The sequence below is a fragment of the Ovis aries genome, chromosome 15 (assembly GCF_016772045.2).
Source record: "Ovis aries strain OAR_USU_Benz2616 breed Rambouillet chromosome 15, ARS-UI_Ramb_v3.0, whole genome shotgun sequence".
Lineage (NCBI taxonomy): Eukaryota > Metazoa > Chordata > Mammalia > Artiodactyla > Bovidae > Ovis > Ovis aries.
The window spans coordinates 20,636,464-20,662,819 of NC_056068.1; positions in this window are offsets into that span (position 1 = coordinate 20,636,464).

Consider the following 26,356-nt stretch of genomic DNA (forward strand, 5'->3'; position numbering starts at 1 on the left):
TTTCTTCAATTTAAGTCTGAATTTGGTAATAAGGAGTTCATGATCTGAGCCACAGTCAGCTCCTGCTCTTGTTTTTATTGACTGTATAGAGCTTCTCCATCTTTGGCTGCATAAAATATAATCAATCTGATTCTGGTGTTGACCATTTGGTGATGTTCATGTGTAGTGTTCTCTTGTGTTGTTGGAAGAGGGTGTTTGCTATGACCAATGCATTTTATTGGCAAAACTCTATTTGTCTTTACCCTGCTTCATTGCTGGGAGAATTATCAATAACCTCAGATATGCAGATGATACCACCCTTATGGCAGAAAGTGAAGAGGAACTAAAAAGCCTCTTGATGAAAGCTAAAGAGGAGAATGAAAAAGTTGGCTTAAAGCTCAACATTCAGAGAATGAAGATCATGGCATCTGGTCCCATCACTTCATGGGAAATAGATGGGGAAACAGTGGAAACAGTGGCTGACTTTATTTTTCTGTGCTCCAAAATCACTGCAGATGGTGACTGCAGCCATGAAATGAAAAGACGCTTACTCCTTGAAAAGAAAGTTATGACCAACCTAGATAGCATATTCAAAAGCAGAGACATTACTTTGCCAACAAAGGCCCGTCTAGTCAAGGCTATGGTTTTTCCAGTGGTCATTATGGATGTGAAAGTTGGACTGTGAAGAAGGCTGAGTGCCGAAGAAATGAAGCTTTTGAACTGTGGTGTTGGAGAAGATTCTTGAGAGTCCCTTGGACTGCAAGGAAATCCACCAGTCCATCCTGAAGATCAGCTCTGGGTGTTCATTGGAAGGACTCATGTTGAGCATGAAACTCCAGTACTTTGGTCACCTCATGCAGAGTTGACTCATTGGAAAAGACCCTGATGCTGGGAGGGATTGGGGCCAAGAGGAGAGGGGCCAATAGGATGAGATGGCTGGATGGCATTACCGACTCGATGGACATGAGTCTGGGTAAACTCTGGGAGTTGGTGATGGACAGGGAGGCCTGGCGTGCTGTGATTCATGGGGTCACAAAGAGTCAGACACAACTGAGCGAATGAACTGAACTGAACTGAACTGAACTGTGGCCCAGGTACATTAACACGAACCAATTTGTTCTTCAATTTTCCCATTAATACTATGAGACAATAATATTTAACTCATAGTGCTATTGTGAGCATACATAAAATGTTTGGTACAATGCCTGACAAGTTATAAGTGTCAATAAATGCTAATTAATGTTGGGATGTCTGGGTTTAGAGTCCTAGCAAGGGCCGTGATGAAATGGCATAGAGCCCAGGGAGCAAACATTGCCTAGATAGTGAACTTTTCTGACCACTGAGTGCTGAAAAACCTCAAAATAGCTTTTCACAATAGGGAACTAAGAAACAGAAGTATTAATGTATTTGACCACTTGGCAAATATTTATCATAGGCTTTATATGAGTACCAGGTGCTATGCAGGGTATTATATGCTAGAAATCATAAATGACTTTGTGGGTATTGGTGGCAGAAATCAGGTGATTCAAATGTAGGTAATGAGGGAGCTCATACTTTCTGAAACATTGTTTTAAACCATGGGTTTCAGTATTTTCTCTATGTCAATGCATGAGAATCATATAACATCTCTCATCAATAAGAGACTGACTATGGCAGTGATGTTCTTGGCAGGGGGCAGGAAGCACTGAGAAGGAACCTGTGTGTTTGAAGTAGCCTCATCTCCATAGAGACTGGTGGGGCCTCTATAGGAGAGGAAACTAGTTCCCATCCTGTCAAGAGTCTTTGTAAGCATGCGCAGCAAAGCACACTCATGAGATACATACAGTGTTTATTATGGAATACAATAAAAGCAAATGCATACACGCAGTCTTCACTGACAACACTGACGACGCAGCAGCTGGCAGTATTTGGGACAAGAGAGGGGAGGTGCTCAGGGGAGAATTCATCCATGGCCTCCTTTTAAAGTGGAATCCAGGTCAGGTGGAGAAGGGGCGGCATGGAAGCGTGTCAGCCCTGCTGAAGGGGAGAGGATGTCAGCAAGTGACTTCTGCTGTAACCCCAGCTCTGGCACCTTCTATGTCAGTCCCCGCTGACTGTACGGACATGTCAATACCCTCTCACTATGCTATCTTGAGCTCTGAATCATTCGCAATTCTTTCTTCTCTCCATTGAAAGGTAACTAACTGCCCTGAGTCTCATTCCTTCAGTGCCTAGTTGTTGCTAGAGGGTAACCTTTGCTAATGGATTGTCAAAATATCCAGAAAGCATGAAATAATTCAAACTGTTACCCCTACCCCTTACACATACACAGAAGGCCCAAGCCTTTGGAAGGTCCAAAGATGGGGCACTAAATTCGTTTGATCATGTTATGCTAGTAAGAAGAGAACAGGCAGTCTTATTTTTTTTTTTCTCTATTGACAAATGCAGTTATAATGACAGCCAACACTTTTTGAACATTAAGCACAAATGGTCAAATAGTCACAAGGACATTTTTTGAGGCAGGTCTCCTTATTCATACTTTACCTAAGACAAAATAGAGGCTCAGAAAAGTTTACTCACACAGCTACTGAGTGGCCATACCAGGGTTTTAATCCAGGATATTTGGCCGCCAGGTCACTTGGCTGACTCTTGTGGAGCACACCAGTGATACTTCCTCCCAGGCTGGAGACATGCTCAAGTGCTTATGCTCTTAATTCAAGTAAGTGTTTCTTGTTAAGGGCAAGCCTAATTTTAGTAGCATCTTCAATTTCAGGAGAACTGCTACAGTGAATTAGGAGCTTTGTCTCAAAGCCAATCCAATTTTCCACATTTAAAATCAAAACAGGCTTGATGTTTCTAAGACCGTATAAGGGTATTTTGGATATACTATGAGTGTTTCCATTGAACTTCGTGTCATCTTTTAGTTTCAGAAGAAATTATTCCTGAATAACCTCAACATGAGAGTTCTCTTGTTGTTCCCATGTGAATGCTTAAATTGGTCTTAGGCCACCTTGGAATTATGTCATTTTTCAACAACTTAAATGTGACACTTCAATACAATCCCTTTAGTTCTGTTTCATTTCTTTTCACCTGAATAATGTTGACCTGACATTTTCATCTCCAGGACAAGAAATAACACAAGTAAAAATCATTCTATATTTTATCAGCTTTCCTCCAAGCTTATTGTGCAGCAAAAGTCACATTCTACAAATCTCATTTCCTCAGTGGTTTTTTTTAAAAATTATTATTATTATTTTTTACTGGGGATTGAGGGAGAGGCATTTTTCAAAATTGTAAAAGTCAGGGGACCTCTGTATTTTTTCTGCAAATTCCTGTAAATCTCTAATTGTTTCAAAATAATCTTTAAATTGTGAAATACACACAGAGAAGAGTATATTAAAAAATATGCATGGTTTAAAGGGAACATGTTTGTGAACACAGGTGTCCACCACCCTGATTAAAAAACAACACCTCCAGTGCCTTGGAACCCTACTTCCCATCTTGCCATGTGCCCCTTTCCAGTTACATCTTCTTGTCTCTTCCCTGGAGGTACCATCTTTCTGACTCAGTTTTGACCAGAACTTAAAAAAGAGGCAGCATAAAGCAGGCAGGACTGGCTAGTTTGAGAGCCAGAAAGCTCATGAGCAATACAAATCTATCTGGCTTGAGAGAATTGACTATTGACTGCTATAGTCAATATTAATTGACTATTAATTGCTGTAGTCAATTAATTTCAGTTAATTGACTACAGCAGTTAGCAAACAGTCTGAGCTTTTCCAATTTGTGTTACTGAGGAGCAGCTTCTTTCATTCCTCGACCATTTTTACTCTAAATGCATTGTCTCTTACCCATTATAGACTTTCTACTATAGATGTTTGAGTATGACTCAGAATGGGGTAGAGGGGAGAGCGTGGGGAATGATAGACATAGGTTTCAGTCAGTTTGAAGATCAGTTCAGTTATAAACTAACAACATTGGTATGAGGAGTTCTTTTTAAAATAAAGAAAGATTGGTTCCTGCATAACCTATATGTTCTTTTTCCTTAGAACAATTATTGTATTAGAAGTGGAGTTCTCTACCTCTCCCATATTTGCTATGTAGGCTTTATCTACTGAGGATCATCAGGGAGGAATTAATGATTCTGAATGCTGTCCCATCATTCCAAGAAGCTGGAGTGCCTTGATCCTAGTAGGAGATGATTTATTTGTTTGACTCTCAAAAGAGGCTCCTGATGACAACCCACCCCAAGATGAACTCTTCTAATTTGTGGTGAGGGTCACATGCATGCGTGCTAAGTCACTTCAGTCATGTCTGACTCCTTGAGACCCTATGGACTGTAGCCTGCCAGGTTCCTCTGTCCATGTTATTATTCTCCAGGCAAGAATGCTGGAGTGGGTTGCCATGCCTTCCTCCAGGGGATCTTCCCAACCCAGGGATCAAACCTGTGTCTCCTGTGACCTCCTACATTGCAGGTGAATTCTTTACCACTGAGCCACAGGGGAAAGCCCAAGGATCACATAAGGAGACTCAGTCATCTTATCTTCCCTGATATCCCTCAGCTGCTTTTCATGAGAAGTTCTCACAGAGATTATGAGATAGGGCAACAGTGTGGCTGAACTGGGAGGGTTTGTATAAAGTAAATAGGAACACAATTCTTATATAATTGGTCTAGAGATACAGCATTGTGTATTGTTTGAATGTTGGTGGGAATCATGAGATCAGTAAAATTCCTGAAGATCTTTCTTGCCAGATATGTGCTTGTATTCTGTGTATTATTCCATAATTCCAAATCACAGCCCTCACAGCTTATGTGTATGTGTGTGTGTATATGTTTGCATGTGTAAGGGAGAGGGGGCAGGAAGGGAGCACACAAGTTCCTGTGATAGTAAATGAATGGGTTTGAAGATCATTTCAATCACACAAGACATCCTTAATTGACCTTTGTAGTGCATATTTTTCATACAGATGCTAATTGTATAGTCTTATATAATTAAGACTATGATGCCTCTGAAACGTCAGTCTCTGCATGTTTAAACTATGGACTAAAATGTTCAAGGAATGACAGAGGATGTTCTGCTTCTCTGAATAAGAAAAATGTTTAAAGTTTTAGCATTAAAAAAAAAAAAGACTAGTGATGCCTCTAAAATATATCTCTCAGAAAAAAAGTCTAGTGATGCCTCTGAAATGTAGCTCCTTAGAAGAGTCCTTGTGTATTTGGTGACCCATACTGGTTAAAGAGTAGCTGTTCCTTTGCCTTGTGGATCTGGGGCACGCTGGGCTCATGGATATCTGAGAGGATGTCAATATCATCTTCTTGAAACTTCAAGGTGGAGGTTGTCCTTCAGTTCAGTTAAGTTGGTCAATCCTGTCTGATTTTTTGCGACCCCATGGACTGCAGCACGCCAGGCTTCCCTGTCCATCACCAACTCCCAGAGCTTACTCAAACTCATGACCATTGAGTCAGTGATGTCTTCCAGCCATCTCATCCTCTGTCATCCCCTTCTCCTCCCACCTTCAATCTTTCCCAGGCATCAGGGTCTTTTCAAATGAGTCAGTTCTTCACATCAGGTGGCTAAAGTATTGGAGTTTCAGTTTCAGCATGAGTCCTTCTAATGAATATTCAGGACTGATTTCCTTTAGGATTGACAGGTTGGATCTCCTTGCTGTCCAAAGGATTCTCAGGAGTCTTCTGCAACATCACAGTTCAAATCATCAATTCTTCGGTGCTCAGCTTTCTTTTTAGTCCAAATCTCACATCCATACATGACTATTGGAAAAACCATAGCCTTGACTAGAAGGACCTTTGTTGGCAAAGTAATGTCTTTTCTTTTTAATATGCTGACTAGTTTGGTAACTTTCCTTTCAAGGAGCAGGCGTCTTTTAATTTCATGGCACTAGTCACCATCTGCAGTGTTTCTGGAGCCCCCCAAAATAAAGTCTGTCACTGTTTCCATTGTTTTCCCATCTATTTGCCATGAAGTGATGGGACTATGACAAAGCCTTTTACTGTGTGGATAACAATAAACTGTGGAAAATTCTGAAAGAGATTGGAACACCAGACCATTTGACCTGCCTCTTGAGAAACCTATATTCAGGTCAGGAAGCAATACTTAGACCTGGACATGGAACAACAGACTGTTTCCAAATAGGAAAAGGAGTACATCAAGGCTGTATATTGTCACGCTGCTTATATAACTTATATGCATGAGAAACGCTGGGCTGGAAGAAGCACAAGCTGGAATCAAGATTGCCAGGAGAAATATAATCTCAGATATGCAGATGACACCACCTTTATGGCAGAAAGTGAAGAGGAACTAAAAAGCCTCTTGATGAAAGTGAAAGAGGAGAGTGAAAAAGTTGACTTAAAGCTCAACATTCAGAAAACTAAGATCATGGCAACTGGTCTCATCACTTCATGGGAAATAGATGGGGAAACAGTGGAAACAGTGTCAGACTTTATTTTTTGGGCTCCAAATCACTGCAGGTGGTGACTGCAGCCATGAAATTAAAAGAAGCTTAGTCCTTGGAAGGAAAGTTATGACCAACCTAGACAGCATATTTGGGAGGGGGGTTCAGGATTGGGAACTCGTGTACACCCGAGACAGATTCATGCTGATGTATGGCAAAACCAATATAGTATTGTAAAGTACAATGAAGTAAAATTTTAAAAAAATTTTTTAAAAAAGCAGAGACATTACTTTGCCAACAAAGGTCCGTCTAGTCAAGGCTATGGTTTTTCCAGGGGTCATGTATGGATGTGAGAGTTGGACTGTGAAGAAGGCTGAGCACTGAATAATTGATGCTTTTGAACTATGGTGTTGGAGAAGACTCTTGAGAGTCCCTTGGACTGAAGTCCAACCAGTCCATCCTAAAGGAGATCAGTCCTGGGTGTTCATTGGAAGGCCTGATGCTAAAGCTGAAACTCCAATACTTTGGCCACCTCATGCGAAGGGTTGACTCACTGGAAAAGACACTGATGCTAGGAGGAATTGGGGGCAGGAAGAGAAGGGGACGACAGAGGATGAGATGGCTGGATGGCATCACCGACTCGATGGACATGAGTTTGAATAAACTCCAGGAGTTGGTGGTGGACAGGGAGGCCTGGCGTGCTGCGATTCATGGGGTTGCAAAGAGTCGGACACAACTGAGTGACTGAACTGAATTGAACTGAACTGATGGGACCCGATACCACGATCTTAGTTTTCTAAGATCATGCGCAGAGTTTGTTTTGATCAACACAGTCAAAGGCTTTGGCATAGTCAATAAAACAAAAGTAGATGCGTTTTTGGAACTCTCTTGCTTTTTCAATGATCCACGGATATTGGCAATTTGACCTCTGGTTTCTCTGCCTTTTCTAAATCCAGTTTGAACATCTGAAAGTTCACAGTTCATGTACTGTTGAAGCTTTGTTTGTAGTGATGCTTCCTAAGGCCCGGTTGACTTTGCATTTCAGGATGTCTGGCTCTAGTGAGTGATCACACCATCATGGTTATCTGGGTCATGAAGATTTTTTTGTATAGTTCTTCTGTGTATTTTTGCCACTTCTTAGTATCTTCTTCTGTTAGGTCCATACAATTTCTGTTCTTTATTGTGCCCATCTTTGCATGAAATGTTCCCTTGGTATCTCTAATTTTCTTGAAGAAATCTCTAGTGTTCCTCATTTTATTGTTTTCCTCTATTTTTTTGTATTGATCACTTAGGAAGGCTTTCTTATATCTCCTTGCTATTCTTTGGAACTCTGCATTCAAATAGGTATATCTTTCCTTTTCTCCTTTGACTTTTGCTTTTCTTTTCACGATTCTTTGTAAGGCATCCTCAGAGAACCAGTTTGCCTTTTTGCATTTCTTTTTCTTGGGGATGGTCTTGATCACTGCCTCCTGTACAATGTCATGAACCTGCATCCATAGTTCTTCAGGCACTCTTTCTATCAGATCTAATCCCTTGAATCTATTTGTCACTTCCACTGTATAATTGTAAGGGATTTGATTTAGGTCATAACTGAATGGTCTAGTGGATTTTGCTACTTTCTTCAATTTAAGTCTGAATTTGGGAATAAGGAGTTCATGATCTGAGCCACAGTCAGCTCCCAGTCTTGTTTTTGCTGACTGTATAGAGCTTCTCCATCTTTGGCTGCAAATAATATAATCAGTCTGACTTCAGTATTGACCACCTGGTAATGTCTGACCATCTGGTGACATCTGGTGATGTCCATGTATAGAGTCTTCTCTTGTGTTGTTGGAAGAGGGTGTTTGCCATGACCAGTGTGTTCTCTTGGCAAAAAAAGAGAAAGTTGTCCTTGAAGATGTTCTATTCTCAAGCCAAATCAGATAGGCATGCTCATTACACAAACCAGCCTGGGAATAGCATCATCTTCCTCATCCTTCCATTCTGGACCTGTGTCTTAACATGTGACATAGGTAGCTTTAGCAGTAATGCCTTCCTGAGTTCCCTTGGCACTAATTTTACCCTTTCGGAACCCTCTTATCTGTTCAAAATACTTAAGTTATACATCCCTTTTGATTAGTGAGTCAAAATTTGCATGAGATAAAGCTTGAGAGCTAAATTGTGTCTGAATCTTAGGAGGCCTTCAATGGACTACTCAAAATTCATTGCAGATTTGGGAGAAAGGACAATTGCTCATAGTGAAACTTAAGAGGTTTAATTTGGTATAGACCCAAAAGAAAATTGGAGATAGAGATGCCAGAAAAGATGCTATTATAATAACTAGGGAAAAGATAAAAGTGGCTGAAACTAGAGCAATGAGCAAGATATACTCCTCTGACTGCAGAGTTCCAAAGAATAACAAGGAGAAATAAGCAAGTCTTCCTCAGTGATCAATGCAAAGAAATAGAGGAAAACAATACAGTGGGAAAGACTAGAGAAGAAGATCTGAAGATCTTTTCTTTTCTCAAGAAAATTAGAGATACCAAGGGAATATTTCATGCAAAGATAGGCACAATAAAGAACAGAAATGGTATGGACCTAACAGAAATAGAAAATATTAAGAAGAGGTGGCAAGAACACACAGAAGAACTATACAAAAAAAGATCTTAATGACCCAGATAACCACGATGGTGTGATTATTCACCTAGAGCCAGACATCCTGGAATGTGAAGTCAAGTGGGCCTTAGGAATCACCACTACAAACAAAGCTAGTGGAGGTGACAGAATCCCAGTTTATCTATTTCAAATCCTAAAAGATGATGCTCTGAAAGTGCTGCACTCAATATGCCAGCAAATTTGGGAAGCTCAGCAGTGGCCACAGGACTGGAAAAGGTCAGTTTTCATTTCAATCTCAAAGAAAGGCAATGCCAAAGGATGTTCAAGCTACCACACAATTTCACTCATCTCACATGCCAGCAAAGTAATGCTAAAAATTCTCCAAGTCAGGCTTCAACAATATGTGAACCATGAACTTCCAGATGTTCAAGCTGGTTTTGGAAAAGGCAGAGGAACCAGAGATCAAATTGCCAGTTGCCAAATTGCCAGTTGCCAAGAGTTCCAATTTCCACTGGATCGTAGAAAAAGCAAGAGAATTCCAGAAATACATCTACTTTTGCTTTATTGACTATGTCAAAGCCTTTGACTGTGTGGATCACAACAAACTATGGAAAATTCTTAAAGAGATGGGAATACAAGACCACCTTACCTGCCTCTTCAGAAACCTGTATGCAGGTGAAGAGGCAACAAAACCGGACATGGAACAATGCACTGGTTCCAAACTGGGAAAGGAATATGTCAAGGGTGTATATTGCACCCTGCTTATTTAAGTTATATGCAGAGTACATCATGCAAAATGCTGGTTGGATGAAGCCCAAACTGGAATCAAGATTGCAGGGAGAAATATCATTAGCCTGAGATACACACATAATGACATCCTTATGGCAGAAAGTGAAGAGGAACTGAAAAGCCTCTTGATGAAAGTGAAAGAGGACAGTGAGAAAGCTGGCTTAGAACTCAACATTCAAAAAAGCTAAGATCATGACATCAGGTCCCATTACTTCATGGCAAATAGATGGGGAAACAATGGAAACAGTGACAGACTTTATTTTCTTGTTCTCAAGAATCACTGCAAATGGTGATTGTAGCCATGAAATTAAAAGACACTTGCTCCTTGGAAGAAAAGCTATGAACAACCTAGATATCATATAAAAAGCAGAGACATTACTTTGCTGACAAAGGTCCATCCCGTCAAAGCTGTGGTTTTTCCAGCAGTCATGTATTGATAATGATAGTTGGCCTATAAAGAAAGCTGAGTACTGAAGAATTAATGCTTTTAAACTGTGGTATTGGAGGAACCCTTGAGAGTCCCTTGGACTGCAAGGAGATCAAACAAGTCAATCCTAAAGGAAATCAGTCCTGACTATTTATTGGAAGGACTGATGTTGAAACTGAAGCTCCAATACTGTGGCCACCTGACGCTAAGGACTGACTCATTGGAAAAGACCCTGATGCTGGGAAAGATTGAAGTTAGGAGGAGTAGGGGACATCGGAGGATGAGATGACTGGAAGGTATCACCAACTTGATGGACATGAGTTTGAGTAAGCTCTGGGAGTTGGTGATGGACACAGAGACCTGGCTTGTTGTGGTCCATGGGGTTGCCAAGAGTTGGACACCAATGAGCAACTGAACTGACTGAGGGCAATGGGAAAAAAAGAATACACATGGGCAGCATGAAGAAACACAACAGGCCGAACTTGCGAAATGAGTGTAGAGAACCTGGCTTTTGCTTTCGTCTTTATTTCTTCCCAATGAATTCCCAATTTTGTTTAGGAATGCACGTCTCCACTACTTGTTCTGGGGTAAAATGGGAAGGAAACTGACTCTATCCCAAGCACCAGTGGGTGGATCCTGGTTATCCTGCAACCCGATCCTATTCATTCCACTCCCTTTGGCAGGGATTAGTTTAGAAGTGGATATGTCTCCAGTTCCAGCCAGAGTGATGTGAAGTAAGCTGTCCTGGGGATTAAAAAATGTTTCATGTACTCTGAAGAAGGAAATACTATTAGGCATGTTCCCTTTCTTTCTTTGGATATTGTGCTGTTTGGATGTGGTGTCTGAATCTGTGGGTAGTGGTCTTGTTTCTAGACAAAGTGTGAAAGATGGCAAAGCCAAGAGGATTCAGATAAGTGAGGACAGAATCACTTATCCGTGTAATTCTTGTTATGTGAGATAATACATTTCCTAAATGCTAAAGCTAACTGGAGTTAGGATTTTCTGTGACTGGAAGCTGAAGCCATCGTGATGTAGTAAGAAAGATGAAAAGTTTAAGATGGCTCTAAGGCTTCAGCCTGGGGGACTAGAAGAGTGATTGATTAGTCTCTCCCGTGGTGAAAAATGATTGGACTTTAGAATCTGACAGCTCTGGGTCCAAGGTCCAGTTCTACCACTTACTGTATGACTAGAAAAACTGTTCAACTTCTTTTAGCATGTTTTTCCTTTTTCGGAAGTCTAATAATGATGCGTATTCTCACAGAGTTACTGTAAAGACAGTAAGGTGACACATATGACGTGCTTGTCTCTAGTAGTAAATCTGATTTCCTGCTTCCCCAATTCCATATCTATCACTTGGTTCCAGAAGAGTAGTTTCTTTCTAAACCTAGCCTGCTGCCCTGATGTCATGGACCGTGAAAGCCGTGGTTTTATGTTGGGAAGGGATTGGTGGGCCAGGTTAGGAGTAAGGCCGAGTAGTTTTGTTAGTTTCATAGCATGGTGGAAGGTCAGATGGAATAGTCAGCAGGCAGTTTTAAACAGGAGGAATTACAGCAAACACCTGTTTGACCACAGTGCCATATCTGAGTGGTTTTAATAATAATTTGGGGCTGCCTGGTGGGTCAGTAGTAAAGAATCTGCCTACCAATGCAGGAGACAAGAGTTCGATCTCTGGGTCAGGAATATCCCCTGAAGAAGGTAATAGCAACCCACTCCAGTATTTTTACCTGGGAAATCCCACAGACAGAGGAGCCTGGTGGGTTACAGTCCATGGAGTCACAGAGTTGGACATGATTTAGTGACTAAAAAAAACAACAACAACAATATAATTTTAAATGGGAGGAATGAAGAGGCCATTAGAGTATTATACCTCACATTTTTTAGTTGGTACAATAAGGGATTAAGAGAGTTAGGGTTTTGCCCCCTATACTATCATGTAAGAATCGAATCACCAGTCTATGTCCGATGCAGGATACAGCATGCTTGGGGCTGGTGCATGGGGATGACCCAGAGGGATGTTGTGGGGAGGGAGGTGGGAGGGGGGTTCATGTTTGGGATCGCATGTACACCCGTGGTGGATTCATGTCAATGTATGGAAAAACCAATACAGTATTGTAAAGTAAAATAAAGTTAAAATAAAAAATTAAAAAAAAAAACACGAGAGTTAGGGTTTGATTTCAGTCTAATAACCACTATATCTGTCCGCTTAAGAAGAAGCAAACATTTAATTGTTTAACATCTTGTGAAAAAAATAACAATTTAGTGTCCTTGTTAAATTGGATGGGTGGCTTTGACATTACACAGAACCAATTTTAGTCACCCTTGTTCTGGCAGAAGCCCAGTTGCCAGGATTTGTATAACACCTGGCAGGCAAAGATCGGGGTACCAAAAGAGAAGCTCACCATGTGGCCATGAGCAGGGGCCTGTGGGAGGCCTCAAATCCATTTGTGGTTAAAACCCTCATGTTTAGGCTTTTCGTGGCCTCTCTCGATGCCCGGAGGAGCCACAGTAGATAAATTATCCAGTCATTACAATTGCAATAAATACAAATTGACCTCATTTACTCATTGCTTGGGTGTAGAATTTCTGCATGTAGAAGGACAGACCGAATAGTAAAACAAATTAATGACAATTTTGAATGCTGTAATCATATTTCCTGGTTTACAAGGGCTTGGATGGTTTTCCTGCCAACTGAATGATTCTCATTTGAAAAACACAGATGCATGTTGGCAGGTCCTGTGCTATCCCAAACACACTGTTAGAAACTCAAATATAGTTATTTAAATTGCCAGATAAAAGTACAAGTTCTCACCCAGCTCAGCTGTTGTAAATGCTTATGAGACAGAGTGCCTGGCTCAGGCTTTGGATCACTTTTTTTTTTTTTTTTTTTTTTGGATGTAGGTGAGAGGAGAGTTATGGGAGTAAAATTGGGAAGCTGGGGCCAAAGTGTTGTCAATTCTTCATATCTTTCTCCTTCCAATTTCTGTAGAGATGATAAGAGAGATGTTGGATAACTTGCTTCTACCATAGGATGGGGCCTGCATGTCTTTGCAAAACCAAGACCAGTAGGCAAGCAATCCTTTCCTTACAGGGACCAAATACTCCTACTCTCAGTCACTGTGATTTACATGGATTATCTCATATAATCCTAAAACAGCCCTGGAAGGAGAGACTGTGGCTATCCCCATGTTGCAGATGAGGAAGCAAAAGTGAAGAGACATTAAGTACTTTGCTTAGCATGACATGGCTAAGTTCACTGGCAGAATGAGACTTGAACCTCAATCTAGGTTTCTTAGATTCCAAAGCCAACATTCTTAACCCTAAACAATATTGTCCTAACCGAGCGAGTGTAGTGTTGGGAAACTGAGGTTGCCGGTAATGCTAGGGTCTTTGAGAATTTTCAAGTGCTTATAGGCAGATATTTGGAATGGGGCCATGGGGCTTCCTAAGTGATAAGGCTGTAGTCACAGGTTTTGCTTAATAAAAAGACTGCCTTTCATCCTTCACACAGGGATAACGAAATAATATGGATTATGAAAACTCATCACTTGTTTGGCAAAAGTCCCTCCAGAGTTAGCCAGATGAAACCTTAGATGATTTGGAGTTCAGCAAAGTTCACAACACCATCAGAATCTGTGTCCAGCACAGGCTTGCTCTCTGTAGAGCCCCATTCATACTTAGGACCCAATGCATTTTTCTTCTTAACACCTGCTTTTCAAGCACAGTGTTGGATTCTATTCCTACCTAGACAGCCATAGAGAATAGTCGCTTCTTCCTTTCTGGTAATGAATTGTTTCCTTTTGCTAATTTTCAAAATATAAGAAGAGATCTTGCAGGAACGCTTTAATCCTTCTAGATGGGATTCTTTTGCTTTACTCTCAAGCAAAAGAATATCAATCATTTTCTTTGGGTTCTGTGTTCAGGTCAACAGAAATTCTTCCTGAGTTTCAATGTAAGTTTGTTTTTCTACAATTTAAGCTTTCCCTCCCCCTAGTTCTTCTGGCATTATGATTTGGAAACTGGCTACATAAAGGAAGGGGTGGCTGGAGGAGATGGAGGTGCTTTGTGGATATACTGAGTCCTGATTTGAGCTCAGCTTTGTAGAAGTTGACAGCTGCTCTGCTTATTAAAGAGAATATATTCCTTGTATGTCTATTTTTATATCCTCAGAGCACTAGGAAGCCTTTGTTGGAAGAGAGGTGATCTCTCTCAAGAGACTGAACAACTTGGAAAATAATAGGGGTTGTTCAAGCTTTTCAGGTGCCTAGAAATTGCTCTTTTAGAAATAGCCTTTTGCTTTTGAAACAGTTAATTGAATAGCGTTTACATTCATAATACTACAAGAAATCATCCAACCCCATGTGCAGTTGTGACAGCTGGGAAGGATTTTCAGTCATCTGCATGCCTCAGATCCTATGGAACCTCTGTTGCCCTCTCTCTCTCCCCCTGTAAACGATGAAATACATTTTCTTCTGCTGACACTGCAGCATGAACTTTCCATAGCAACTTATTCCCATACCACCTGTTAATAATGCCAAGAGTAATGTGTTTAACTCCCTGCATACTGTGCCAAAATGTTTACACAATTCAGCTTATTTCAGACTTTAAGGACCAGACATAAATCCTAAACTAGCTGTGTCCTTTCCAAACATTCAGGGAGTTGGTTGCAGCATTTTTGTGGGTAAAATTGGGCAGATTTTTCCCAAGTATTTTTTAATAAAAAGTAGAATACTCCTTTGGGGATTCTTTGCTAACTGTTTTGGGATTCTCAAAAATGAATGGCTTTGTAGAATGTGATCAAGTATGAGTGCATCTTTTTAAAAAAACATTTTAAAAATGGAAGTATAGTTAATTCAAAATGTATTAGTTTCAGGTGATGAATGCTTGTTTTCAGTTAAATATCAGCATTTTTGGCGATGCCCTTAAAACCAGGACTAAAACTTCTAAACTAAAAATTTGTTAATATAAATATCTGAAGATTATTTTTTATAATTTATCATCTGTATTTCTAATAATACAGACTAACGTTTGTAATTCATTGCTTATAGTTTTAATTTATTACTATTGTGAAAATTCTGTACAGATAAAAATCTGCATTTTACTGCTGACAAACCTGGCTTGTACTAGGAAGTGATCTGCCTAAGGTCACAGTTAGTAGGCAATGGAGCTGAATTTACCCTTTGATGTGTTTGTTTCTGAAGCTAGAACTCTTTCCACTGTATCAAAACTGTCTAAAAACGTCACATAAGGAGACATTGATAGGCATGTCTCAAAAGGTTGTTCTGCGGCTGTTACCTTTGGAAACGTAACAGTCTATTCTTGTGGATATTCACAGCGTACGAACCCACTAAAGGCTCTGAGAAGTACTGCAATAGAGAAAACTGCTTAGTTCTGTGCAACTCAGCCATTTCCAAACTTACCTGAACCTGGTGCACTTTCCCCTCAGCACAACTATTAAGAATCAGAGGCTCCCAGCCTGTGGAACACAGGTGAGGGACACGCTGCACTCTGCCGAGCAACTCCAAGTGCCCCAGGGGCCAGCTCTCCTTTCCTCTTCATTGGTTTCCAGTTGTCTCTGAAGTGCCTCTTGAAGAAGATATATTTCTGTCTCTCCACAGCTATTCCTTATTTGTTCTCACAGAGCTCCTGCCTCTTGTTAGTATCTCAGTCATGTCCAACTCTTTGCAACCCTATGGATTGTAGCCCACTGGGCTCCTTTTTCCATGGAATTCTCCAGGCAAGAATATGAGAGTGGGTTGCCATTTTCTCTGCCTCTTGGGAGTACTTTAATCTGACTTCCTAAATGGGAAGTCCTGCCCTTCTGCAAATTTCAAAACAAATCACAAATAAGGCATGGATTGATCAAAGTTCAAATGATTTATTCTGATCTCCAGAGAGTCAAACATTCTTATTTCCATCTAAAAACCTCAACTCAATTGAGCAGAACTCTCTGCTTGAGCAAACATTTTCATGGGACCCCACGTGGTGACAAAGCCAAATGAATTGATCAGTTCCTTCAGAGAGCATTTGATATTATTATACTATCATGCACACATGGTCTAAATCTAAAATGACATCACTCCTGGATAAAGGGCTCAATGAGTGGAGAATCAGTAATTCCCAAGAGCGTAAATATAAACTTTCACGAAAGACTATAGTCCACTAAGTCCCAGCGCCTAAAACTGAGAAAACCTTGCTTACAATAAGCCTAAGTATTTGAAAACTCCTCAAATTCTAATTAGAATGTTCAGTTTTCTTTCAAATCCTTAGCATTGCGTAGATACAGTGAGGAATTTTGAATCATTGATTAATTTATTCTTTTCTGTTCTACAACTCCTCCAGTTCATATTGTACTAATCTGGTGCTTTATATTATGTAGACAATTTTATTACTGCTAATTGACTCCATGCCAGGGACCTTTAGCTGTTATTAGCAAATAAGTAGAATAGAAACTAGGCAAAATCAAGAGGGAATAGCCATGGTCTCCCTGAAAGAACTTTGAAACTGAAATTGCCAATTACTGTTTTAGTCTTCTTGGTCTTTTCACTGTTATCCATCTAAGTCATAATGTTTCTTTTTCAAGACAACCTATAATAAGATTCAAAAGTGAAGACTCTAGAACCACTGTTTGAAGTATGCAGCACAGAAAAATTGATGAAAGTTATAAACTGTAGGTCACAAGAGCATTTTAAAAACATTCAGGGCAAAAAATGACCTAGCAAAGTAAGATATTAACGAATTTGGATCCAGAAACACAGACGAAAATGTCAAAACCTTTTAGCGAAGTATAAAATAAGGAATTAAATAAAAAGCTGCTCCTCTGGGGGATTGGACTTTTTCTAGGTCAACAACTACTGAGTCATTAAGGAAAACGAGAGTCCAAGAGATGCTGATTGCCTGTGACCAGCCTCTGTTCCCCAGATGGAGTCAGTGCGCTGCCCTTGCCAACAGCACTAACTCAGCCACCTCCTCGGGGTGGGGCCACATCTGCTTGTGTTCCTGGTCAGCCTGCTTTTTCAACCTTAGAGTGAAGGAAGGGTTGTAATTTAAATGTGGACATTTCTTAAAGTTCAGCTAATCCAGAGCTTTTGTAAAAGGCCAAGCGCTGAAGAACAATGATGGTTTTCTTGTACCAAAAAGACAATTAAATATTGTCTATCAGTTGGCCTATGGAAAGAAAAGCGATTCAAGTCACACAATGTGCTATCTGCATAACTGCATGCTATAACAATCATCGTGTCACCATCAGGGTTGTAATGATTGCAGAGTAATGATGAGGTTGTGCCATGCTAGCTATACTCTTTGGGCTCATCAGAATGATCATCCTTGTGATTAAGGGCATTGTCGAGTTTGCTTTTGTTGGATAGATCTGCATTTGCCCTCTCTTTGGAGAGAGCAGCATTTGTGAATACAATTTTCCTTCAGATGGAAGTTTGTCTTATTTTTGGAAGCACAACTTACAGAAGTCTGCTGTCACAGAATTCCAGAGCCAGCAAGGTCCTTGAAGGTCACCGAGGCTGCATGTACAAGCTGCACACAAACAGGGTCAGGATGGTCACATCTGGCCATCGCAGTTCATTTACACAGCTGGGATGCAGAAACATCAGTTTCACCGCGCATGCTGTGCCAAGCACCCTACTGATCCCTGGCCTCAAGGATGTGTGAAGGGCTCCATCCGCAGCGCTGGGTTCTACACACCCAGTCTGCTCATGGGTGGACCAGGTGACACTGGGTGTCATGTTTGGGAGGAGTCAGCCCTCAGAATCTGCCCATCTGCTGGCACTTTGCCTGAATTTCCAACCACTAGAGTCACTCCTTTGGCTTAAGGCTGTGGTTCCCTATCATTTTTCCCCCTTTAGCACAAAGAACTCTTTTTAACATCAAAACATTTTACAGATTTCCCACATAATCATTATATTTTTAGTTGTTGTTGACAGAAAAAAAGACAAAACAAAAACTTCTAAAATCTGGAATAAAGATACAAAACAAGAACTGCTGAAATCTCAGTGGTGCTTTTTGCATGGTTTCATGGTTAATAAATTACACTAACAGTTTAAAGTATTTGCGAAACAGTCACCCATATATCTACTGTAGTTATATTATTTATTAAATTTAGAGACAATGCTTTGTAAACATGTGGATTCATGGACCTCTCCGTCTACATCCTTACCCTCTACTCCTCCACTCATACGCTGCATGGCCCATTGAAGGGAGCCATTGAATGAATCAGCATTTCATAAGCTTGTGTTTTCTGGAACATGGTTTCCCAGGGTTTAAAATAAGTGTGCAAAGAAAAAAAAGTTTGGAAAAATGCTGGGCAATACAAAATTAAATTGTTTTTGTTACCGCAGGCCTTCTCAGAAACTTAATCATTGACATGCATTTTTGAATCATGAAGATTTCAGAATTCACTAAACTTCTTGAATTATGAAAGCCTTTTGTAGGCTCATCTGGGAACATTATTCTGAAGGACACAGCTCTGGATTAAAATATTGTCTCCAAAAGATGTCTGTTGAATATAAATACATAACTTGGGCGAGTAAGACTAGGAAGATTTTTTCCTCCAGGAGGATATTACCAATATTGACTCCTAAGAGAACTTGTTGAGTTGCCAGAGGGAAGGTCTTGAAGGAATAGTGTCCCAGACAACTCATCTCTAAGGAGGCTGAGATATGTGAAATTGGAGCTTCTTGTCTCAAGTGACACTTCATGGTTGTCTGTACTTTCTCATTAAATCCTCACCCCCCAAAACCCTGCTTCTAATAAAAATCTCAGAAGCTAAGAGAGCAAATAGCTCAGAATCCATCAGAAATCCAAGTAGTACAGTAAATGGAAACATTTACTGAATGAAAATATACTATGTAGAATTTCTGTCTTTAGGCTGGATACAGGTTTTGTTTGTTCCTGTTATATGGCAGTGAAGCCCCATTTCAGTGACAGAGTGAAGAGGCCTTGTTCCCTTATAGCCTGTGTATCAGGGGTAGATGCAGATGGCTAGACGCTGCCTTCTGCGACTTCCTCTACTGCTTTCTGAATTTCCTAAGCCTCAACTCCCCCTGATTATCCCCGACATATACTGAGCCCCAAATTGCACCCATTAGAACTTCATCCTCTTTACATTTAAGATTTAGATTCCCGTTGAAATTCTGACCTCCCTGGAAAACGTAAAAGTGTATTGGTCTTTGGCAATCTTAGTGTGAAGCTGAAAACAGGATTGATGATGTGGCAGGAGTGTGTGGAATGGTGAAGGCGTTTGAGTACTGGGGACAGGCCGACTGGAGCCACCTAAAAGGTGGCTCTAGAGAGAGACTCAGGGGACCCCAAGGGAGCTCATTTTGCCTGCTAAATGGCCAACTTAAACAGCTAAATCTCTGCAGTAAAACAAAGGCAGGCCATCTGTGCTTGCAGACACAGCTAAACTAATGTGAGGGAGAAAAGAGGAGCAATTACTTAAAAAATTTAAAGCCTCAAGCAATTTTTCCTCAATCAAGTGAATACATCAGGTTAGAGTGGTTTTGGACTTGAAGTTACCAGCAGAATGGTTTCAATTTGTCATTCTCCTTTCTTGTGGAGACACCGCTAATGAGTACATCTTTGCCACTCACTTATCTCGGTGGAGACATAATTTTGCTTTATAGCCCTTTCACACGACATCATGTTGATCAGTTAATAATTTATCAAGAACCTCTAGCCAAATATGAAAACAAATGTGCCCTATAACACATCACTATGTCTCTCTTTGGAACCATTCACACGAACAGGCATTAAGTCAAATTACAAAACATCTGTGCTTCTTCATCATCTTATTATAATGTACCTTTAACTTTCCATGCAATTAGAATAGAATCATCCCAATTAAAAGGTTTGAACCACTGTGGTGCTCCTATTAAGGTGTTAAAACATTTACTCCATCAAATAGGGGGAAAAATGATTCCCTTTGGGATTTTCTCTATTAAACTAGTTTCCTAATTATGACATGCTATTTAAATAGCTTTTGACTTCACTTCTTATCTCAAATAATACAGTTCAATTAGCCTGTAAAAAATTTTAGGTCTCTAGTGACAAATCTCACAATAAATCCCATCTATAACAGAGGACAAACATATCTATTAAAATATTCTTGGGAGATCCCATTCTCCCCCTTTTTCTGCTTATGCTCCCAGACTCAATTCTGTCTATTCTCTGAATATAAACTATTATAACCAACAGTAACAGTAGTGCCAATAATAATTTATTAAGCATCTACTAGGTACCAGGCAGATTACATGTGATACTTTATTTAGTTATTTTATCAATAGTCCAATGATATAGATATTATCCACATATTACAGATGAGCAAATGAGATTGAGAAGTGATTTGAAAACTTTTCCTCTTACTTCATCAGTGTCTGAAATTAGATTTAAACTCACTCCTTCATCACCAAAGTTCATGTTCTTAACCAAAGGGCTTATTCTAATTTTTGTTGGCCCCTTAAACAAAATTCATTGAATATAATTGTGCTTTTCTTTAGTTAATTAAACTAATGTCAGGTTAAAGTATAACTATTCTTACTTTACATTATGATCATTTAAAAATATACACAAAACTAGAGGGACTAATATAAGGGATTCCAGTAAACACCCATATATATATGACTGTCAGTTTATTTCTTAGGAGTGTTTAAAGGCAAATTCAAGCCATCAAATCACCCATGAATATATCAGTATGTATCTCTGTCTGGGGGTGTTTTCTAACATAGACATCCTGCCATTATTGTATCAAACAAGGTTACCATCTAACATGGAGACTGTAAAAGTTGGGGTGCTTGTAGGGAACAGATGGCTTATTCAAAAGAGGTAATTAAAGAGAGTTTAATAAGGGACTGTTTACAAAGGTGTGGCCAGACTTAAAGATGCCATCCCTGAAGGCCAGTATTAATGGAAAACTGTTATCATGGGTAAGCCTGAAGCAACAAGGGGAAGAAGCATCCTAGAACTTGGAAAGAAAGCTGGATAGAAGAGAGAAAGATGGCGAATAAACATTTTACTGACTTTCCTATCACTGTCAGCTTCTCTTGGTGCCTTTAATTGGCCAGACCCAATCAGAATTCAGAGGAAAAGTGATCCGAAACAATTAATACAGGGTTGGCAGATCTCTTTCTGTAAAGGGTGAGATAGTTAATATTTTTGACTGTGTGGGCCACATACAGTCCTTGTCCCTTATTGTTGATTGCTTTTTCTGTATAACCATTATTTCCCCAGGTTAATTGAGATATAACTGACAAAGTTCAGTTCAGTTCAGTTCAGTCGCTCAGTTGTATCCGACTCTTTGCAACCCTATGAATCGCAGCATGCCAGGCCTCCCTGTCCATCACCAACTCCTGGAGTTTACTCAAACTCATGTCCATCAAGTCGGTGATGCCATCCAGCCATCTCATCCTCTGTTGTCCCCTTCTCCTCCTGCCCCCAATCCCTCTCAGCATCAGAGTCTTTTCCAATGAGTCAACGCTTTGCATGAGGTGGCCAAAGTACTGGAGTTTCAGCTTTAGCATCAGTCCTTCCAATGAACACCCAGGTCTGATCTCCTTTAGAATGGACTGGTTGGATCTCCTTGCAGTCCAAGGAACTCTCAAGAGCCTTCTCCAATACCACAGTTCAAAAGCATCAATTCTTTGGCCCTCAGCTTTCTTTATAGTCCAACTCTCACATCCATACATGACTATTGGAAAACCATAGCCTTGACTAGATGGACCTTTGTTGACAAAGTAATGTCTCTGCTTTTCAATATGCTGTCTAGGTTGGTCATAACTTTCCAGCTCCTATCTTCTGGCAACCAGTCTTCTACTCTCTCTTTCTATGAGTTCAACCTTGTATCTGTCTGTTTGTTTAAGATTCCACGTATAAGTGATACTGTACAGTGTTTGTTTTTCTTTGCTTTGTTTATTTCACTTAGCCTTCCAGGTTCAACCATATTGTCAGAAAGGACAGTATTTCCTTCATTTTGTTAAGGCTGAATAGTGTACTATTGTATATATACCACGGTTTATTTATCCGTTCATCCTTCAATGGACACCTAGGTTAATTCCATTCCTTGGCTATTGTGAATGATGCTGCAGTAAGCATGGAACTTACAGACCCCTCTTGGAGACAAGAGTTTCATTTATTTTGAATAGATATCTAGAAGGAGGATTTCTTGAACACATGGTAGTTCTATTTTTGATTTTTGGAGGAAACTTTATATTCTTTTCCATGGTGTATGTATCAATTTGCATTCTCAACAACATTATATTTTTACACTTGTATATTTTATATTCTTAACAATGTACAAGGGTTCCCTTCTCTCCACATGCTCACCAACATGTGTTATCTCTTGACCATTTTAACAGGTGTGAGGGGATATCTCATTGTGCATTTGACTTGCATTTCCATATTTTTTATTACTCATTTTTAATTGGAAGATAATTACCTTATAATATTGTGTTGTTTTCTGCTGTGCAACAATGTGAATCAGCCATAAGTGTACATATATTCCCTCTCTCTTGAGCCTCCTCCCACCTTCTCCCATCTCACCTGTCTAGGTCATCACGGGGCACTGGTCTGAGCTCCCTGTGTTATATGGCAACTTCCCACTAGCTATCTTACACATGGTAGTGTATATATGTCAATGACATTTCCCTATTAAGGACAGTGATATTTTCATATACCTATCAGACATTTGTAAGTCTTTATTGGAGAAATGTCTACTCAGGTACTTTGTCCACTTTTTAATTGATTTGTTTTATTGACTGATTGATTTACCTATTGCTGTTGAGTTGTATGAGTTTCTTATATATTTTGAATGCTAATCTCTTAACAGATATGTGGTTTGCAAACACTTTCTCCCAATTCATGGGTTGCCTTTTCATTTTGTTGCTGTTTTACTTTTCTTTGCAAAAGCTCTTTACTTTGATGTAGCTCCACTTGTTCTTTTATGCTTTTGGTGTCAAATCCAAAAAAACATCACCAAGGTCAATGTCAAGGAGCTGTCTATGTTTTCTCCTAGGAATTTTATGATTTCAGATCTTAAATTTGTTTTAATCCATTTTAATTTAATTTTTATGTAAGGTGTAATGTCAGGGCCCAGTTTTATTTTTTGTGTGTTACTGTCCAATTTTCTCAAAACTGCTTATTATAAATACTGTACTTTCCCCACTGTATGTTCTTGGCTTACTTGAAATAAGATAATTGAACATATGTGCATGAGTTTACTTATGGGTTCTCTATTCTTTTTTATTGGTCTATGTTTTTATGCCAATGTCATACTGTTCTTATTACTATAGCTTTCTAATACAGTTTGAAATCAAGAAGTATAATGCCTCCAATTTCATTCTTTCTCAAGATTGTTTTTGCTTTAGAGGTATTTTTCAGTTTCATGGAAATTTTAGGATTGCCTTCTATTCTGTGAGACTATCATGGGATATTTGATAAGAATTGCATTGAATTTTTAGATAGCTTTGGGTAGAATATACATTTTTACAATAGTCGTTTTTCCAATCCATGAACCCAGAATATCTTTCCATTATTTGTTTCTTCTTCTTTTTTTTTTTAGCTTTTAGTTAAATTTATCCAAAAGTATTTTTTATTTTTTTTGATGCTATTGTAAATAGGATTATTTTCTAAATTTCTCTTTCTTATAGTTTATTGTTAGTGTATAGAAATACAATGACTTTTGTATGTCGATTTTGTATTCTGCAAATGTACTGAATTCATTTCTTAGATTTAACAGTTTTTTGTGTGTATGGAGTCTTCAGTGTTTTATATAAGTTGCAGAGACAATTTTACTCCTTTTCAGTTTTATACTTTTATTTTTCTTGCTGTATTACTATGGTTAGGACTTCCAGTATTGTGCTGAATAAAAGTGAAGGTGACCCCCTTGTTTTGATCCTGATCTTAGAGAAAATGCTTTCAGTTTTTCACCACCAAGTATGGTATGAACTGTGGGCTTATCATGTATGGCTATTATGCTCAGGTATGTTCCCTTTATACCCCAATTGTTGAACATTTTTCTTTTATCATGAAGGGATGTTATATTTTGCCAAATGCTTTTTCTGCATCAATTAAGATGTACCATTTTTATCCTTCATTTTAATAATGTGGTATATTAATGTTTTGTATTACATGTATTGATTTGCAGAAGTTGAAATATCCTTACATCACTGGAATATATCCCACTTGATCTTGATATATGATCCTTATAATGTACTGTTGAATTCTTTCTGCTAATATTTTGTTGAGAATTTGTACATCTATGCCCATTAGGGATATTGTGCTTTGATTTTCTTTCTTACTGTTTTGATATCAGGGTAATGTTGGTTCTGTAAAATGCAGGTGGAAGTGTTCCTGCCTCTCTTAGAGTTTTAAGAGTTTGGGAAGGATTGGTATTAATTATTTAAGTGCTTTATAGAATTCACTGGGGAAACCATCTTTTGTTTGTTGAGAGGCTTTTGACTGCTGATTCAACCTCCTTACTAGTAGTTGATTGGATTTTTCTGTCTCTTTATGATGTTTCTAAGAATTTATCCATATTTTTCAGGGTTTTCCAATTTGTTCATGTAAAATTGTTCATCATAGTCTCTTTTGATCATTTGTATTTGTGTTGTATCATGTATAATGTCTACACTTCATTTATAATTTGTATTTATTAAAGTTCTCTCTCATTTTTCTTGGTACACCTAGCTAAATATTTGTAATTTTGTTTATTTAAAATAAACAGCTCTGATTTTCATTTATTTTTTAAATCAAAAGAGAAATCAAATCTATCCCAGAGAAATTAAAATGGAAATACTATGTACTAACCTTATGGAATTCAGCAAAACCATTTTTAAGAGGGAAATTTATAGCACTAAATGCCTACCTTGAGGAAGGAAAAAAAAAAGGATCTCAAGGAAACAATTTAACTTTACACCTCAGTGATCTAGAAGAAAGAAAAACAAACTAAAAATTAGTAGAAAGAAATAAGTAACAAGGACCAGAAAGGAAATGAAATGTATAAACTTTTAAAAATGCAAAACTTAGATTTTACTTACAGGTGGTACATTAATAGGCTGCTGGCTAGATTTGGCCCTCAGGCCATAGCCTGCTGACCTTTTTAGTTTTCAAAGACCGGTTTCTGAGAACACAGAGTCAAGTAGGAAATAGAGTGGTTCTAGAAGAGCAAATGAAATATATCTTAGACATAGTCATCATCAAAGATGGCTTGTTCAAATGAGGATCCTAACAAGATCCACACGTTGCATTTAGTAGCTATGTCTCTTTATTTTATAAACTCTCCTCTCTATTCTTGATAAACATCACTGATTTTTTTCAGTAAACAACACATTTTGTCCTGTAGACAAAAGACGTGATTGTTTTCTTGTGGTATCTTTCAATGTATTTCTTTATCGTCTATATTTCCTACAAACTGTTAAATTTGGGGCTTGATTTGATTCAGATTCAAACTTTCAGGAAATAATAATTCAAAGCTGGTGCTATATACTTCCAATTATATCACATCATCATGAATATGTTTCTGAGTATCCCACTTCTCTTTACACTAAGATTATCAAAGAGTTTAGGTGCTATCAGCCATGTCTCCATTATTAAATTGTCTATTCAACATATACCTGCTATTTTATAGCATCCATTATTTCCTATATCCATTATTTCATGAGATTTATAAAATTCATATTAAATGGTATTTTTAATTCCATAAGTCCTTCTGCATTTATTAGAATTATTCTGCAAAGATTTTCATTCTTTATGAATTTGGTTACCTTAAAATATAGAGCCTATTAGAAATGCAGGATAAACACTTGATTATTTTCCTTTATCAGTTTTAACAGTGTTCCAGCAATCTTTAGTAGTGATCACTGAGCTTTTAAAAAAACAGTATTTTGAAATTTAAAAATACTATTTATGTTTATTTAAAATATACAGACAAATCCTTAAATTTAAAATAAAAACATACACATATTTAGTGTATAAAATAATTGCAAACATCATCATTGTGTTCCTTACACTATTCCATTTTAGGCAAATGGACACATTTAATGCTAGCTTCTGTGTCTTTGTGTGTGTGTGTGTGTGTGTGTGTGTGTGTGGCTTAAAGCAATAGAAAATTTATTCTCTCACAGTTTCTAAGGCCAAAAGTCAACATGTAGGCACTGCTGCACTCTCTCCAGAGGCTCC